The following is a 20,909-nucleotide window of genomic DNA, read 5'->3' as shown; positions in this document are numbered from 1 at the left end:
AGAATTAGGGTGAACATGGAGATCAATAGCACAGGGCTTCTATTCTTTATGACAGTTTCAGTTTAAACGAAGAGAGAGATTTGTAGACACATGGCAATGTGAAATAAATAAAAAATAAATAAAAGGGAATGAGGCTGTTGATGAAGAATGTTCAGCCTACAATTTAAATAAGACCCTTTGATCATTTTTATTATAAAATGGACATTTACAATAATAAAATATTGTGATGCAGCGAATTTAGCCACCTGTGACACTGGCATTTCATTTGAGTGCCAGTTTGAGTCCTGGCTGCTCCACTTATAATAAACTCAATGCTAATTTTCTGAGACAAAACAGCAGAGGATAGCCCAAGTGTTTGAGCCCCTGCCACCTATGTGGGAAACCTGGATGAAATTACTGGCTCCTGGCTTTGATGTGGCTCAGCCCTGGCCACTGAGGCCACTAGGGGGATGAACCAACTAATAGAAAATACCTCTATCCCCTCACTCTCTTCTCTCTCCCCCCCCGCCCCCTTTCCCTCTCTTGCTGTAATTCTTTCAAATAAATGAATATCTTTAAAAATAAAATACAATTAAATGAGGGAAAGGAACATAATCCCATTATGTAAACAACTAAATTATTGAATACTTGTTCTTCCATCCCCTCTCTTATACTATAAAACATACTTTTTGTAATTTTTATGTTAAGTGCATATATCATGAATTGCTTGCTACATTAATAATCTTATTACATAAGATTTATACATTTGTCAATTGTTTATACATTAAAAAACTTTTAGAGAATTCACTATATTCAATCTATAGTCATTGCCCAGAGATACAATGATGTGTACCAATGATATTTGTTGATAATGGTAGCAAACCATACTAGAATTTGGAACACAAGAACATATTGAATAGAAGAGAAAGGAAAAATACTTCTTTACCTCCTCTCTAGTAAGTCATTGTTGAGAATATTAAGTAAGCATTTGACTAACACATGAGTTCTGCAAGTTTTATTATTTAACTGAAGAACAAAGTACTGAGAATTGCAAGGCTTATTCTACTCAAATATATATATATATATATATATATTCAATATATAAAGTGATATCTATTAACTTTAAAAAAGTTCGTGGAAAATACAAATTATAAAAATTATGCAGTGATTTCTACAACTTTTGCACCAAAATACATATATTTCCTAGTTCCATTTCCCACGAACTTACTGAAGTACTTTTGTGCACTTATAATATTTTAAAAATATGACTTTGCATTTGGAATAGGAAGTTATACAGCTATGGGTCCAAGCCCACTGCATAATCCTAAAGCTATGTGAAATTGGTTGGAAACATACTACTGACCACTTGTCTGATCCTCAAGGTTCAAAGGAATGTAGAATAGATAAGCAAATCCTTCTTTTCTTCTGCCCACATGATTCTGATCTTCTAAAATTGGAAAGCAAAAATAGAACACTGGTGAAACCTACAGAGGACTAATCTTTACACGTTTTCAACCTACAATTGCCATATTTGCTATATTTTTATATTATATCTATGTATCTACTATATCTCCACTTACCTTCTATCATCCGTATCTCATCAGCAATAAGATCCATTTCCCTTCAATGGAAATGGATTTCTAATATATTGCAGAAAGAGATAGAGAAAGGGAATTCACCTTTTCATAAATGAAGAGGCAACTGTGTACTAAAAGACATGAATATATGTAAGTAAATGCATGTCTATATGTGTTTACATACATATCTATTCCCAGCTTTTCCAAATTTTGTCCTATACAAGTCTTGTGCAATTCATTCGAACTTTTCCTCTGTGCAACCAAATGTAAATATGCCAGGAAGCTCTTTTAGTGAAAGAGGGTGTGATTTCCAATTGTGTGGGATTGGTCTACATGAATAAAAATCTAAAAGAAATACAGAGCTCTCCACTTAAAAGTTAGCGCTCAAAACATAGAGTAATTAGGTTTAGAATAAAACTGTTAAAGTTGTTATGTGACTACACTATTAGAATTAAGAGGTAACGGAGATTTCCCAAGTGATAACAGATAATTTGCCATTTAGCTGGTAATGAGGTTTGGAAAAAAAAAAAAAAGCTCAAGATATCAACAGTAACTAGAAAGGCATTTCTTTGAACATCTACCCAGTGTTCCTTTATTTCTTTATGTGTATAGAAGAGACAACTTTTCTAAAGCAATGTATTCTCAATCTCATCATTTGTGACCCCCAAAAGATTTGTATTGACCCTTGCCATCTCCACTGACTATTTCCACCCCTTGGATTTTCCTAGCTTTCTGCTGAGCTATTTGGTCACAAGCCATCTGGGTCAGGTGTGGTGGGATTGCACAGTGAAATAGAAATCATAACTTCAGTGTTGTAGTAATTATATTTTTACTGGAAATATCCAGAGAAATGTGATGCAATCTTTAAATACATATGCAAATCATATGTAAATCATATGCTAATGCATGTGTGGCCCGCCTAACTATTACATATAACTCAATGCAGCCCTTGGGAAAATCTTATTGGAGATCATTGGTCTAATGAAAATTGCTGCTGCACACTAATTATAGTGACATGTGTGCTGCTGTATTGCCCCTTAGTGGTGAGGGGGATGACAGAGGTTAGTTGAAGTTAGATGACTGACTGACAGGCATTATGTCTGTGATTGTGGGAGTAAATAGCAAAATGTCTCTATTTCCCAAAATAAAATTTTATGACTTGACTTTGGAATTAAAATGCAATCTTGGATGACTACAATGTCTTCAGGAGTCTGAGACAAAACACAGACTATCCCTTGACTGGTCAGTTTAATCTTTCTTTGCCTTTGTATTTTCCCAATTTTTCCATTTCTTATTACTTGATTATCCCACTGGAAATATAAAGACTATATAAATGTATTATTTATTTTTATAGTAGCAATATCACACTTATCATTTAAAAATAAACCAAGTTCTCAAAGGATTTAATGCTTCTTTTGAAACTCACAAAACTAGGCTTCACTATACTCTGTTGTATGACCTTAGACAAGTCCCTTAACCTCTCTGAGTCCTGAGTTACCTAATTATGAAAATATAATAATTATATACACCTCTTGATTCCTTGAAAAGATAGAGTATCACATGAAATACTGTTTTGCAGAGCCAAAGATATGAAAGGATGATGAACCTATTATATTTCATGAACCTATTTATTTCAATTGAGTGATTTTTTAAAAAATATTATTTACATCTAAACATCATCTCTATTTTGGACTAATTTTTAATTTATGATACTGCAATTTTCTTACTAGAGCCATAAGCTGAGAGATTCCTGAAAGAAAATTAGTCTTGATTGTGGTACAGAATATTAAACACAAGCATATTTTGTGATTGTATTCAGGAATCCTAATACCACTATTTGAGACTTATCACACAGTTAAGAGATAGAATTGTGAGGAAAGAGTGAATTATCTTAATTATTCATTAGCTTAATTAGATTAATTAATTTAAGCAGTTCCTCTGCTTGAAAGAAGTACTTTCCTGAACTTCAAAAATCACATCTACCTTCAATAAAGCAAAAATAGATATAAAATGTGTAGTGGTTAGTTTATGACAAAATACAGGAATCAAAGGACTCGCAAGTAGTGTTGGTCAGGAAATAGCCCCAGAAACTATCCCTTGATTTCCAGGATTCTTTGGTTCTTGCCAGGCTTTTCTTATAACTTATTAAAAGACATTATTTTGTTATATCTAGAATTACTACAAACTGGGAATTTCAGCACATTCAAAAGCTTCTTGGAGTTTGGACTAAAACCAAAGTTGGGATCTGTATAGGAAAAATCCACTGTATTCCTAACTCTATGGATAGGGTGGTGGCTTTAAGTTTTAAGAAGGAAGCACTGTTGGTCATGTTGCATTAAACAGCAATATATTGAAATAACTGTGTATGCTTGCCTTATGATAGGCATAAAATTAAATAACTGAATGTTCCTTTGCTCTTGATCACTTAGACATGTGGTGGTGGATAAAGGGACATAAGGGATCTTCAGCTCATTATACATACTTAGAAAGAAAGATTTTAGAAAAAGCATATGTTTCGCCTTGATCCATAGAAAGAACTATTTTATATATACAAGGTGTATTTATTATTCACATTTAATATTTACAATCTTATCTTCTGTATTGGGCAGTTCTGTTGCTATACAAGTAACACTAAGAACAGTGCTACATGCTTTTCCATTATGAAGATAATGAAAGAAAATGATTGCTTTTGCAATATTCTTTTCTTGATTTTGTCTTATTTAACTTCTTAAAAATTAAATATAGGTTTTTATCATGATGGATACTAAGTTGTTCCTTAAAACTAATGTCATATTTTCCCCAGAAAAGATGACTTTATTGCTAGAAATGAAGTCACTGCCTAGTTCTTAATGACATAATTATTTGGAAAAAAATGATTTATCCTTTTTATTTCACTAAATTCCTTACTTTCTGGGTTAAACAGAAGGAGAAAGTATGTTATGAAATAAAATTGAAGGTTTAAATATGTTTGATCACAGTTTTCTCTTAGTATAAAATGTGTGAAATCAACAGATTCAACACTTTTAGCTTTGGGAAATGCTTGCTTCTCCAAAAGGCATATAATTGAGTGTACCTGTGGTACAGGGCTATGTCTAATCAGTCGACTGTGTAGCTGGGTAGAGTCAAGTGTCATTCATCTGCTCCCCTGGGATTTGTGGAAACAAGAAGGAGGAGCAGGCATAAGACAAAGATATATAACCATGTTGACCACTGAAGTTCATGGTTAACAACTTAATTATCTAAGTTCAGCTGTCACTCAAAAACAAACCTGTGTAGTTCAGGCACATTTTATATTTTACAGTAGAAATAGCATAATGCTAAGGACAGTACTGCTAGAATTAGAATCTACATTAAGTGTATTCAATTTTTCTGATTATAATAGGTTAAATATATGCACTGATAAAATGGTTAGCCACTTGCATTTAAACACCACCTGATGCATTTATTTTGGAACAGTTAACATGATAGTATAATTTGAGCTTGAGTTCTTCAGAAAAATCTTCCATTAGTGGATCCTAAATTAATCTTTGCACCTGACCTGTAAATGATGTTATACAGCAACAATCATTGTAAAAATTGCCACTACTTTATACCATCCTTTTTCTCTTAGCTCAAATTTGGATTACATTAAAAATAGAAATCTGCATTGGCATTTCCATTTTCCTATGGAGCTTCAATGTTGGAATAGTGCCTGGTTTAAAAAAAATCAATTCAGTGAAATGTTTGCATAGCACTATGTGAGGAAGGTTAGGTGAATATGCACTACATCTACTGTACCAAGAGAGCAAACATATGCAGAATGCCCCTATTTTCATATAGTTTATATCTGTTCTATGTATTTGGGGCAGTGATATTACAATGAAACTTAATTATTCACGCAAGTAATAAGAAGGCTAGCCTTTTGACAATCTGATGAATTATATAGATTGTTTCCTCTCTATAAGGAAATGTGAGAGAGAGAGAGAGAGAGAGAGAGAGAGAGAGAGAAGAAAGGACAGAATGAAGGTATCAGCATTTTATCAAGACAGTCAAATGAGAATATTCTATTTTTTGTTGTTGTTGTTGTTTAGAAATAACATAGTCCTGGTAAAGCTCATGGTAGTGAAAAAATCAAATAGGTCATTTTATCCATCCTGAAACACACAGTTATATGTGGAAAACCTTAAGTATTAACATTCTAAAAGTAAAGGATTCCAAAACTCTGATGCTAATGATACCACTCTCTCACTGAACCAGTGCATAGTCCATGCCCAAAATACTATGTTATTCAAGGAAGCATGATATAATACAACCAAGAGAAATTATGTGGGGGTCCCACAGAAGTTCTAACATTTAGCAGAAGTATGGTTTCAATTATAAATGATAATAATACTAATGATTATTGTGATATCATAATTTTCTTAGTTCTGTACAATACAGAAGAGATGAGGGAATCATGAGTTTCAACGTTGGTTTTACTTCTTATAAAAATTTGTGTGACCTTGATTAAGTCATTGAATCAAACATGGCACAGTTTCTACATTGTACAATGGTGGAGGTTAAACCTAATGCTCTTTATGTATAAATCTTCTGGACTGGACACAGCACTATGAAGGGAACACAGTATGACTTTTGGAGTCCACAAGAGCCAGCATTAGAATTTAGGCCCTGCCACTTATTATTTATGCAACTTCGTTTAGGAACAACCTTTCCTATTATCATTTGTCTTTTGAGTACAGTTGAGATTTAAAAAATAAATTAAAAAAACTAAGATAGAGCTGAGGTCAAGTTTAAAGGATATCAGTTCTTGGGGCCAGCACCATGGCTCGCTTGGTTAATCCTCTGCCTGTGGCACCGGCATCCCATATGGGTGTCAGGTTCTAGTCCTGGTTGCTCCTCTTCTAGTCCAGCTCTCTGCTGTGGCCCGGGAGAGCAGTGGAGGATGGCCCAAGTCCTTGGGCCCTGCACCCGCATGGGAGACCAGGAGGAAGTGCCTGGCTCCTGGCTTCGGATCTGTGTAGTTCCAGCCGTTGCGGCCATTTGGGGGGGTGAATCAATGGGAGGGAGACCTTTCTCTCTGTCTGTCTCTCTCACTGTCTAACTCTACCTGTCAAATTAAAAAATGAAAAAAAAAAAAAGAAAAAACAACAAAAAAATAAAGGGTACCAGTTCTTGGCTCCAAGTAGATACTCACATATTTGTTTATTTCATTATGACTACATTTTGCATGACTACAGATGTGGCAGAGGGGACAGAAAGCATGTCAGTAAGCAGTGATAATGTGACCAGAAAAATACACATGGTTTATAGTAACTATTCCTCATGGCACAGTTTCTACATTGTACAATGGTGGGGGTTAAACCTAATGTTCTTTATGTATAAATCTTCTGGACTGGACACAGCACTATGAAGGGAACACAGTATGACTTTTGGAGTCCACAAGAGCCAGCATTAGAATTTAGACCCTGCCACTTATTATTTATTATATTATATTATTATAGTATTATTTATTATAATTCCTCATGGCATTGTCACATTAGTCTTTGTCACATAGGTAGCAGAGTGAATTAACTATGTAGTTCTGAAACTTAAATGCTTAATTTGGATGTTTATCCTCTATGCTAGATAGTCTATGAAGACACTGCAGGAGACAAATCCAATGGTTCTTCTCTGGGAAATTCAATAGTACTGTTCTACTTGCTGTATTCACAGTGATTTTTAAAAAAAAAAAAAAAACATGTTACAACAAGTTCTTATTTTAGTACTCTGGATTGCTAGGTGGAACAAGCAACTTAATTTATAATCTATCAGAAAATGTAAAGGGGCAGGAGACTCACTTTTCCTAGGTCGTTTTGAATTCCTTCCTCTTTTTATTGGGGATATTTGAACCCAGTATGATTTCTGAAATATACAAATATGTAAACCATGTTTCAGATTGACACTAGAGATGGAAATGGCTACTTGATTTCTGTTTGGACAGAAATAACTATTGGAGAAGATGTCAACCCTGAATGACACTGAAGAGCGGGATAATGAAGCATTAACTGACAGGTGATGGGATAGATCTAAATGTTGAAGGGCTCTGTAATAAAATGAGTGAAAGAGGTTGACTCGATCAAGGGACATTTTGGGAAATTATGTCATTACTGTACTATTTGTTTCTGTGATAAATGAAGAACTCAATTTCCTTGACTCTGGTTTGAAATCTTTTCTATTCATAATTTCTTCCAAATCCACTTTGAAAAAAAAAAGAGAGATTCATTTGTAAAGTATTATTATATTTGTCTCCTGGTCCAAATTGTGTATGTCATTTTGTGCTACCCAAGATGAATATTGTGGTAATAATGGTATTATTTTCTTTCCCTGGTTTTAAAGGAAACAATTCCAGGTAGTAGTCAGTTTTGAGATAAGCAAAAACAGCCAGTACATATCAAGAATATGTTTGTGAAAATCACTCTAAAATCTTCTTAGTGATAAATAAGGCAGAACAAATATGCCAATTTGGAGTCTTAACATTAAGCAGACATGATTATTTTTCTTTATTCTTTATGAAAAATTTTAATGTCCTGGTCAGACTAGCCTAGACTTGTGTGTGTCTTGTCCTGTGTAAAGATTACTCACTCTTCTAGGCGGAGAATTCGCTTTTTAAAAAGCTTCTAAAAGCCTTACTGTTGCTGAGTAGGAGGAGAACAGCAGTGGAGAGGTAGAGAGATCTGAGGCACATGAGCTACTGAGACAAAAGTACCCAATTGGACAGAAGATTGACTGTACTCCCACTCACTCTCCTCTACCAGCTGTGAATAACCCGCATCTCTAACCCAGGGGCATAAGTTTTTAGGTAATAGGTCTACCTGCTTAGATTTCAAGATTGACTGATACAAGCAACTTCTGTGCAAGTAGTTCTACAGGAAAGGTGATCTGTTGGCTCTGCTTAATTGTGTTAAAATAAAAGCAGTGATTTAAATAGCGTACCATTAAAAGTACCCTGAAGTGATGTTCCTACGATTAGGGAAAGCACACGACTGAAATCATGAAATCCATTCCAAATTTTAACAGCATTGAAATCACCATGTCTGCTAAACCTGTGCTTCATTCCCTATTCATTGCTCTCAGATGATAAAATCTGAATTTTCAGTGATTCCCCCATCTGGAACAATTCATTCCCAAGCTGGGTCACACCAGCTATCATTTCTCATTCACAGGTATCTCACACACCTGGCTGCTTCTTTCTCTTCCCTCCCCAGCTATCTGGGTTCAAAATCTTAGCAATGGCCTCCTGGAACAGCCTCCTAAGGTTCTCAGTGTCTTCATTTCTGCGTGAAGGCATCTTTCATTTTGATTCTGTTTTCTCCTGTAAGGAACCCTGCTGTCAGGACACTGCTCTCCTGGGTTCAATCAGGATGAGAAAGAGGGAGTGAGGCTCTGGAACAAGTAAGTTTTCAGGGATGAATCAAGTTGGAGGTGAGAAAAGAAGTTAAAGTGATTAAAGTGTCAAAGAATGTATTCGTCTATAAGTATGAATTCACTGTTTGTGCTACACATGTGAAGAAAGAACCAGTGATCATGTATGGTGATCATGCAAAACCTTCTGCACAAAGGTCCTGGCTTACACTGCCAGGGAAGAGGCTCAGAGATATCGTAAAAGATCCTTATAATTGAGGCCAGTGCCTGCAGTGCTGGCATCCCATGTGGGCGCCGGTTTGAGTCCCTTCTCTCTGCTATGGCCTGGGAAGGCAGTGGAAGATGGCCTAACTCCTTGGGCCTCTGCACCCGCGTGGGAGACCTGGAAGAAGCTCCTGACTCCTGGCTTCGGATCAGCGCAGCTCCGGCTGTTGCCGCCAACTAGGGAGTGAACCAGCTGATGGAAGACCTCTCTCTCTCTCATCCTCCTTCTCTCTCTATGTGTAGCTCTTTCAAATAAATAAATAAATCATCTTAAAAAAAGTTCTTATAGTAAATCTGATACAACTCCTCAGAGAAGTTCTGTTCCATGCAGAAAAGGTACTTTAAAATCATTCATTGAGAGAAGTAGGTCACGTTAAAGAAATTCCTATTTTATAAAGTGAAGAGTTTTCTTCCAAGTTAAAGAACTGTATCTTGGTGCAGAAGGTCAGTATACATAATGGAAACAGGAATCAGAAGTTGGGTTTAGAGTATATAATTATAGTTGGGTTGATAACTACATAGGTTCCACTTTGAAAGCAGGTCCTTGGGACACTAAAAAGAACAAGCAAAACCCCAGGAAATAAAGAATGGAAGACAAGGGAAGGAGAGCGAAGGGAGGAAGGAAAAAAAAAGAGAGAGAAAATATGAAAACCATCTGCAAACTTCTCATTTTGCACCAAATTGTGGCAAGTAAGGGATTGTATTCCTTCACTTCTCAGGGCAACATTTTTGAAGGCCTCTGTGGCAAGGAACGCCACAACAAAGGAGACATAAGCAAGTTCAAGAAAACTAAATCAGTATTTAATTACTAAATATTCTACCTCTAAAATTAAAGAAAAAAGCTTAAATAATTCAGTTTGATTTGATCTCATTAGTCTGATTTCCTAGTATTTAGCCTTAATTATCTGATACATAAGCCCTAATTATGTGGTACATATACAGTGTGCTCTCTAAAGTTAAAGATCAGAACGGATACAGACTTAAATGATAAAATATGTTAAATTATTAATGATAATTAATTGTACAAAATAGGCATAATTAGTTTAAGTGCTTTAGATATTATTCTTAATAGCATTACAAATAATATGACACAGTTTGATAATTTTCAAAATAATTTATTGGGAAGAAAGGCTGTGCAAGCAATGTTTTTTACTCAGGAGGGCTAACCGATTTCTTGGTGCTGTCAAAATATATCTAGCTGCCCTTGTTGAAAAGGTGAGTTTGCTTTAACCCATTAAACACTGTGTCCTAAGCAAAATGGTAATATCATTTTTAAATAATGCATTTATTATTGTTTATTTAATATTTTAAAGAACACTTTTTCATGGAAATAATCCTCTGTAGTAACAGTACTAATGTCATTGAATGTTTTTGTATATTCTTTTGTTAAATTCATTTTGGTTATTATGTTATGAATTATTCAGTACTGTTCAACTTACTGTTGTCTTTCTCATATTTTTATTTTTTTTTTGTCTTCTACTGCTGTCAATTTAAAATTTTCTTATTTAATTTTGATGCCATAGACCAAACTGTCCTGATATCTCATCCTTAACCCTAAATAAATCTGCTTTTGTCAAATTTATCTGATGTGGGGTTAAATTCTGAAAAGTTCTATAGGAATATAAAAAGAACAATTTTTCTTTAAAGTTAAATTCTGTAATCAATGTACTCTTAAATGGCACCATTATGGATTGGAAATATTTTCAACTCTTCTATTTGAAATCTAGTTATGAAGAATAAGATAGTAAACTACACTACAGAAATTATAGTATTTGCTCTCTGGGTTTTACTACAGTTTTCCTAGCCCAGGTTTAAAAATATACTGGCTGAGAACCATTGAGGGAAGCTCTTAACTAGAGTCATTTCTCTTAATAGGAGTTAAAAGAATCATCAGAAATAAGATCTTATTTAGTGAAATCCTGATTTGATAACATTTGCCCATTCCATATGACTTAATCTTGGACCTTGATAATTGTTAAAAATGGGTTCAGAACACTAAGGAGCATCTCTCTCTAAAGTCACGCAGAAATAATTTCTTGTATTAGGGTTTTGGTAAACTGATTTCCTTCAGCAATGCTCAATGAAAGCTGCATGCTATCTATAAGGCAGTAGTCTTTAAATAACATTTCCCCTTCATGCCATTTCCTCCCACTTTACAAAGCCTCTGGTTATTACCATTATATTCTCACCTTCTTTTCAAGATTCCACATGTGAGTGAGATTATATGATACCTGAGCTTCTATGGTTGCCTTACTTAAGACAGTGACCTTCAGTCCCACCCATGCTGTAACATATGTTTAATCCTGTTTATGACCGAATAGTATTCTATTGTATATATCTATTAAATTTTTTAGCCATTCATCACATAATGTATGCTTAAGTTGTATACATTTCTTGGCTATTGTAAATGGTACTACACTAAACATGGGAGTGTAGAAGTTGCCTAGACAGACAGATTTTAATTACTTATACACAAGTACAAATTTCTCACATTATAATGCATAGCAGAGTGATTGTAGATCATGAACCATACTGTTTATTTTTCTTCAAAAAAAAAGCTAGGAAAAGAATTTTCAATATTTTAGCCCTAAAGAACTGTAAGTAAGTGTTAAGCAGTTAAGACAACAGTTGATATGCCGGCATCCCATGTTGGAGTACCTACCTTTGAGTTATGGCTCTGCTGTGATTCCAGCTTCTGGCTAATGGGTACCCTGGGAAGCACTTGTGCTTTTTCAAGTGTTTATTTCTTGCCACCATGTTGAATTTCTGGCTCCTGGCTTAGCCTTGGCCCAGCACCAGCCACTGTGGGCATTTGGGAATTGAGCCATTGGATGGGAGTTCAATCTGTCTGTCTCTCTCTCTCTCTCTCTCTCTGCCCTTCAAATAAAAAATAAAATTTCAAAAATGAAGTATAAGGCTATATCCAAATTATTGTATCACAAACTTAGAATTGTATCTACAATCTAAAGGATAAACCATAGAAAATTGTTGAATTAATTAAATTACTCAAAATTCTGTATTGTATTACTACGTCCTTGCTTAAAATCCCATTACTACCTATCTACTTACTTACTACTAACAAAAATATATGCTAAAGACTTACAATAACATGTTTCTTTCTTTCTTTCTTTTTTTTTTTTTTTTTTTTTTACTTTTTAAACTTGGCCTTGGGAAATTTAAGCATACATACCATGTAATATTTGGTGATTGTGCTGTGTATGCAATAATTCTTACACTGTTTTTTTGTCCAGGAATGTTTTTCCCTATTTAGTCAGTTTTTCCCAAATTATCACTTCCTCTTGAAATGCTTTTCAATCTCTGTCAGAAGTGTTGTTGGGGCCAGCGCCGTGGCTCACTTGGTTTATCCCCCGCCTGCATTGCCGGCTTCCCATCTGGGAGTCAGGTTCTAGTCCAGATTGCTCCTCTTCCAGTCCAGCTCTCTGCTGTGGCCGGGAGGGCAGGAGGATGGCCCAAGTGCTTGGGCTCCTGCACCCACATGGAAGACCGGGAAGAAGCACCTAGCTCTTGGCTTCGGATCGGCTCAGTACCAGCTGTAGCGGCCATTTGGGGAATGAACCAACAGAAGGAAGACTTTTCTCTCTGTCTCTCTCCCTCTCACTGTCTATAACTCTACCTGTCAAAATAAAAAAATGAAAATAAAAAATATATATTGTTCATAATAAATGAATGTATGATGTATATAATTTTAAAAAAAGAAGTGTTGTTAATCATCTCCCCTTTAATTTTTACAATAACATGCTCAAAACCTAAAATAAGCAACTTATAAAATGTATCTTTAATTATCTGTTAATACTTCTATTTATCCTGAAAGTCTGTGATTTCTTTTAGGACAAATAACCAGTCTTTTTCATCTTTGCATCTGAATGTGTGATAATTTTTACTAGGCATATGATGTTAAAGAAACTACAAACAATAACTATCAATTCATAGAATTTTCATTGAATACCTTGATTTTAAAATATTCCATATGATTGGTGTTAGTCACTAAATTTGACTAATTCTACTTTATTTTTGCTAGTATGGATGACTTTTTAAAATATTTGTGGCTCTTTTCCTACATGTTGGGATAAATAGTGTTCATAAATTCAATGTTTCTGAAGTTTTTGAAAAAGTTACTAAACATTTTTAGGAGTTAAAGGTCTTGTCAACATAAAACTAAATACAAATACATATACATATATTAGATGATTAAACAGGAAAACAATGAACTGTATGATATTTTAAATTATGCATATAAAACTAAAATTTGACTTTGTGCTGGTGTTGTAAAATACATGGAATTGGAATATTTAGTAACTGTTACCTCTGTATAATTTGACTTCTGGGGGTGGAGATAATTAGCATGGACTGAAATATGAAAAATGGCAATGATTTTTGGTTACTCTTATAAAACTAAAGAATACTTTGGTATGCATTTTTGCACTGAGTGACTGCTTTCATTTAAGAACAAATAGAAAAAGTAGTGTTAGTTTTATAAGTTTCATGTAATTGCAACATGTATTTTCACTCAATTAGGGCAATACAAAGTACTTCCAAAAGTTCGTGGAAAATGCATTTTATGAAAATGCTATGTGTAGATTTCAAAAATTTTTTGCACTGAATTAAACATCTTTGAAATCCATCTTTTATGTTTTTTAAATACTTTCATCTTATACTATAAAGTGGGAAGCTAATTTTTCTATATTTTTTTTAGTCACCCAATCACACATTCACTGGATATGTGCTTATTGATGACTAAATATTTTCTTTGCTTGGAATAGAATTAATTAATTATTCAAGCTAAAATTTATGATGAGAAATTCTTAGTTTTTAAATTAGCCTTGTTTTATTTTTGGGGAGTCTGAAAAAGTTTAGTCACAATTAGATAATTTTATAATGTTAAAGTTGTAGCAGTAGTAGCTTTAAATTACATGTAGAAGGAATTTGCACATGATGAGAGAATTTGCAGCAAATAGACATTAAAACTGTTTAGCTGCAGAACACATTTACATTAACAATCATGTTTCAACAATATTTAATTGCTATGATGTTGATAATAATCCTGATATTATATTATAATCAAGGAAAGTAATGGCACTAATTTGCATCATTTAATTGAATAATCATAATATCAAAAGTTAAAAAGTTAGGTTTATGAGAAAACCTAGCTACAGGGCATTGAGTGGAAAAAGATTAAATATCTTTCATAAAGATGGGAGGAGCCAGTGGAAGTAAGAACACTAAAGAATGGCAAATACACCAACCTATCCTAGGCAACCAATTTGGCATTGATGAAAACTTAGCGTGAATATGCAAGGGTACTTCAAAAGTTTGTGGAACATAAAATTTAAAAATGTTTACTTTGGTGTAGATTTCTTTCAACCTATGCAAATTTTTTCATAGAAAACCGTTTATAGAAGATATGAATTATGAGAATGTGAAGCACTTACTGCAAAATATTTTTGCACCAATATAAATTTACCTTTAAATTCCATTTTTCTGTGAGTGTTCTGAAGTTCCTTCGTATAACTAGCCAAGCTTCAATCAATCCTAAGTCAGCTTCTTCTCTGCTAACCAGATCACACCAAGATCTTCATTATTCCTTGCACTGGGTGATGAATGTGTTTCGAATGTATTCCATCAGCGGGAAAAGGAGGAAAACCTGCTGTCTGCCTATACCAATCAGGTTAAGTATTAGAGTTAGAGTGACAGACTTGCACAAAGAAGGACAGAAGAGCATGGTTTTCCCACATGTCTTGGATACTCCAGGTCAGGAGAGCAGAATGCATTGCTCAAGACAGGTAAGGGATCATTAAGGAAGGTTGTCTAAGTTTGAAATCCTTAGTAAGAATTTGAAAAGTGACACAGAAGTCGTTTTATAGAAAGAAATTCACAGAAGTGAAATGTAATAATATTGAAGTGAGTCACAATATTTTAGGTTGTTTAGACAGAGAGAAATCTGAAGAGGAAGTTAAAATAGAGTATAACAAGACTGGAATCCAAGATGGCTGAATAGGGAATAGCCACACTAACTTACACTGCTCTGAAGTATGAAAAGAGCAAAGGAAGGCCTACATTTCCAGGGGTCTGACTGACAGAAATTTTCAGCAAAAATGTGAAGGAAAGGAGAGAGAGAGAGAGAGAGAGAGAGAGAGAGAGAGAGAGAGAGTGAGAGAGGCTCCATGGGAAAAGAGGAGAGAAGACATCAATGCAGCCAGCCACATGGTGCAGCCAGCTGCAGGCCGTGAGCCACCATCTTACCACATTAAGATGGGGAAGAATCGGTGTGTACCCCACCACTCAGTTTTAGCTGAGAGGTAATTCTACTGTTACTCAATGATTTTATTTCAGCCTGGGGAGCTGACTGGTATCTGAGGAGGAAATTGGAGCACGGAAGGTGCCTTGCTTTCCTCCCCTCTCCACCCATGCAAAGCACCATAGTTGGCAACAAAAAGACAGGCAGAACCTCTATTCTGCTTGTACCAGCATCATAGTCAGTGTCAGGGCAACATATGAGGCAAGGGACAGACTCCCTGCATCCTGCAACTGTGGAAGTTTTGGGGCTATGCTCATGCAATCTACATGAGACAGGGGATACACTTTAGTTTCTTGGAGCTAACACCGGAAGCAGCCCTAAAATCTTTTTTCTCCCACTCTGGAAGATCTGGATAATGACCTACTATACCCTGCAACAACAGGGTGGTAACAATTCATTCTAAATTTCTTGTGCCACTGGAATCCATTTCATGGACATAGGGAAGAACCTTACTGTTTCCCAACTCTCTACAATCATGTCCTCCCTAGTAAAATCTCCTGCATATCATTTAGTCAACATGTAGGACTGGAACAAAGTTCAGTTCACATCCTCTAGTCCTAGGATAAGAGGTTTTGGTATTCTAATCCACAGCACTGGTTAGACTCTCTTAGCAGGATCTGAGGAACAGTCCATCTGTATCATACAGTCCTAGAATCATAGCAGTTGGTGCAAGAAACCACAGCATCATACAGGCTTGCCAATTGGACAAGGAAGCTGCCACCTTTTCTCCCTTAGCACTAAGAACAAGGCACTGGTTATAACATTTACCAGAGAGACTGATGCCAAAATCTCTTTGGATCAAGAGCTAAGGAAACCCAGATTCATAACAAAGCTACACTTCTGTTCCTACAAACTGCGGCAGTCTAGACCACAATGTCACTTACAGACACATTTCACATTGTTTAAGACAAAATAAATCACTTAGAGACTACACTCCTGGGCTCAGCTACAACCAAATTCAAAGCAATAAAAGCCAATGAGACCCTGCATTCCAGCAAAACCATAAACTCTATTCCAATAAAACCTAATCCATAAAGAAGAAGGGAAGAGTACACCAGATGTGCAGATTTCAGCATAGGCACACAGGAGACACGAAGAAGCAAGGTAGCATGAAACCTCCAAAAGAACACAATAATCCTCCAGAACTAAATTGTGAACTGAAGAAAATCTATGAAATAGCAGATATAGAATTAAAGGAAACTCAATGAGATGCAAGAGAATACAGATAAATATTACAGAAATGAGCAAATCAATGAGTGGCATGAATGACAATACTACTAAGCAGATGGAACTCATGAAAAAGAACCATTGTAAGAACAGAACAAACCAAGTGGAAGAAAGAATTTCTGACCTCGGTAATAAGAATTTTGAAATAACTCAGACAATAAAGAAAAAAAAAGAATTAAAAAATGAAAAAAGTCTACATGAAATACAGACTACCATTAAACAGCCAAATATCCATATTTTATATATTTGTGAAGAAGAAAAGGCAAAAGACATTGAGAAACTGCTAAATGAAATAATAGTTGAAAATTTCTCAGGTCTTGAAAGAGGCCTGGACATTCAGATATATGAAACTCAAACAACCCCAAGCAGATTCAACCAAAAAAAGATCCTCCCCAAAGCATAGTGCTGTCAAATTGTTAAAGTTAAAGATAAGGAGAGAATCCTAAAAACAATAAGAGAAAAATGTCAAGTTACATATAAAGGAAATCCAATCAGATTAATATCCAGCTTTCAGTACTGGCCAGAAGAGAGTGAGATGATATATTCCATGTCTTAAAAGAAAAAAAAAATCTTTCCCCAAGAATGTGATATCCAGTGAAGATATCTTCTAAAAGTGAAGAAGAAATAAAGTATTTTCCAGATAAGCAAACACCGAGAGAATTCACCACCAGCACAGCATCCTAAAAAGAAATTCTGAAGGCTGTTCTGCATTAGAAACCAACATGAAAACACATGTCACCACTAAATTCACTAGCAGAACAGGTAGAATCATTATCCCATCAACAAAGTGACATGTCTTAGTTCTTACCCATCAATACCAAACTTGAATACAAATGGATTAATTCCACTAACCAAAAGACTGAATGGACTGAAAAACCACTATCCCACTTCCTACAGCCTACAAGAAACTCACTTCAAAATCAAAGATACACACAACTGAAAGTGAAGGATTGGAAAAAGGCATATCAGGGAAATGGAAACCAAAAGGGAGCAGGCATAGCTAACCTGATATCAGAAAAAAACAGAATTTAAATAAAAAAACTATCAAAAGAGATAATTACATTATCTTTTAATAAAAGTTTGAAGTCATCAAGAAGGCATAACAATCATGAATATATATGTATCCAACACAAGACCACCCAGATAAATACAGCAAATACTGTTAGAACTAAAAGGAGATACAAACTCCAATACAATAGTAGTGGGTGACTTCACTACCTCACTTTCATCAATGTACAGATCATCCATACAGAAAATCAATAAGTTGAAACACACTATCGAACAAATGGACATAAAGACATTTAAAGGAGATTTCACCCAACAGCTACAGAATGCATAGCCTTCTCATCAGTTCATGGAACATTTTCTAGGAGACATCACATATTCGGCCACAAATCAAGTCTGCAAATTTAAAGATTGAAATCATACCAAATGTCTTCTTATCATAAAGGAATAAAGTTAGAAATTACCAAGAACAATTGATCAATCATAAGTATTTGGATATTGAACAACATGCTACTGAATGATCAATGGGTCATTGAAGAAATTACAAAAGGAATCAAAAACTTCCTTGAAATAAGTACATAAAAATACAACATATTAAAACCTGTGGGATACAGCAAAAGCAGTATTAATGGGGAAGTTTATGACATAAAGTACTTACATTAAAAAAGAGAAATGTCTCAAATTAAAGATCTAATGATACATCTTGAATACTTAGAAAAACAAGAACAATCAAAACCCCAAATCTGCAGGTGGTTAGACATAATAAAGGAGCAGAAATAAATGAAATTGAAACTAAAAAAAAATTACAAAAGATCAACAAAACAGTTTTTGAGCAGACAAACAAAACAGATAAACTTCTATCCAAACTAACAAAGAAAAGAGAAAAAACTGAAATAAATAAAATTAGAGATGAAAAACGAGACATTAAAACTGACATCACTGAAATACAAAGGATCATAAGAAACTATTATGAAAAACTTTACTCTAATAAATTTGCAACTTTGAAGAAATGGATAAATTTCTGGATTCATATAACCTACCAAGATTAAATCAAGAAGATGTAGATAACCTAAACAGACTGATTAAAAAAAAACGAGATTGAAGCAGTAATCAAGTCTTTCATCAAGGAAAAGTCCAGAACCTGTTTGCTTTACTACTAAATCCTACAAAATATTCAAAGAGGAAGTAATTCCAATACTCTTCAAACTATTCCAAAATATTGAATAGGATGGAACTCTGCCAAACTCTTTTTATGAGGCCAGCAAATTTCGATACCAAAATCAAAGATATGACACAAGAAGAAAACTACAGATCTGTATCCTTAATGAACATATATGCAAAGATACTCAAAGTCTACGAGCAAATCAAATCCAAAACCACATCAAAACAATGATACATCACTATGAAGTGAGATTTATTCCAGAAATGCAAACATAGTTCAACATTCACAAATCAATAAACATCATAAATCATATCAATAGGATGAAGAACAAAAACCTATGGACATCTCAAAAGACGTATAGACTTAACATACCTCAAATTTTAAAGGCTATGTATCACAAACCAACAGCCAATGTCATACTGAACAAGAAAAAAAATACTGAAAGCATTTCCTCTTACATATGGAACAAGACAAGGATGTAAACTTTCAGCACTATTCAATATAGTGCTGGAAGTTAGCAGCTGTTAGGGAGAAGAAAGAAAGAAAAGGAATCAAAATTGGAAAAGAGGAAGTCAAATTATCCATGTTTGCAGGTGACATGATGTTGTACAAGAAAAAACCTAACTACTCTACCCAAAAAGCTGTTTGAATTGGTAAAACAATTCAGTAAAGTTTCAGGTTACAAAATAAACATACAAAAATGGGTTTTTGGTATGCTAATGATGAACTCATAGAAAGAGAAAATTTAAAAAAAAATCACAATCACAATAGCCACCAAAAAATAAGATATTTAGGAATAAATTTAACCAAAGAAGAGAAAGATTTTTACAATGAAAATTATCAAACATTTTGGCTGAAATAATCAAGGACCCAAAAATGGAGAAAGATTCTTTGTTCATTAATCAGAAGAATCAATATCATTGAAATGTCTATAGCATTTATATCAATCTATAAATTCAATGCAATCCCCATCAAAACACTAAGTACATTCGCTACAGAATTAGGAAAAGCAATCCTGAAGTTCATATGGAATCACAGAAGACCCAGGATAGCCAAAGCAATCCTGAGCTGGAGGCATCACAATATCTGAATTCAAAGCATACCACAAGGCTGTAGTAATCAAAATAGCATGGTACTGGTATAAAAACCTATACATAGATCAATGGAAGAGAATAGAAAGCCCAGAAATTACTCCACATACATACAGCCAATTGATTTTTGACAAAATTGCTCAGACCATACAGTGGAGTAAGGTTAATCTCTTCAACAAACAGTTCTGGCAAAACTGGACGTATATATTTAGATCTAGATCTAGATCTAGATCTATGAAAGAAATTAGATGCATACCTCTCCTCATATACAAAAAATCAACTCAAAATGGATCAAAAACAAATTTAAGACCTGAGACTAAAAAGTTGCTGGAAGAAAACCTAGGGGAAACACTCCAGAACATTGGTGTAGGGGATGATTTCTTGGATAAGACCCCCAAAGCACAGACAACAAAAGCAAAACCAAACAAAAGGGACTATATCAAACTTAGAAGTTTCTGGAAGCAAAGGAAATGGTCAAGAGTGAAGAGATATGCCACATAACAGGAAAAAATATTTTCAAACCACTTAGCCAACAAAATGTTAATGTTCTGAATATATCAACAACTTTAAAAAGCCCAACAATAATAAAAAAGCAATCCAGTTGAGAAATGAGCAAAGGACTTCAATAGACAGTTCTCAAAACAATATAAATAGCCAACAAATATAAAAAAAAGTGCTCGACATCACTAGCCATCAGGAAAATGCCAATCAAAACCACCATGAGATATCAGCTCACTCCTATCAGGATGGATAAAATCCAAAACAGAGAGTAACAAAAGCTGGTGAGGATGTGGACAAAGGGAGACATTTATACACGATCAGTGAGAATGTAATTTAGTGCAGCACTGTGGAAAACAGTGTGGAAATTTCTTAAAAAAACTAGAAATAGACTTGCCACATGATCCAGC

The 20,909-nt window shown here is 34.6% G+C and overlaps 1 pseudogene; it reads right to left on the bottom strand.

The window, feature by feature from the left end:
- LOC133762994 (nucleophosmin-like) overlaps nt 1-1,596 on the bottom strand; it is a 111,706-nt pseudogene extending 110,110 nt beyond the window's left edge.
- Nucleotides 1,597-20,909: the final 19,313 nt, after the last annotated feature.

The sequence above is a fragment of the Lepus europaeus genome, chromosome 1 (genome assembly GCF_033115175.1).
Source record: "Lepus europaeus isolate LE1 chromosome 1, mLepTim1.pri, whole genome shotgun sequence".
NCBI lineage: Eukaryota > Metazoa > Chordata > Mammalia > Lagomorpha > Leporidae > Lepus > Lepus europaeus.
Note: the sequence above shows the minus strand (reverse complement) of the source record. Positions and strands in the feature narration are given on the sequence as shown.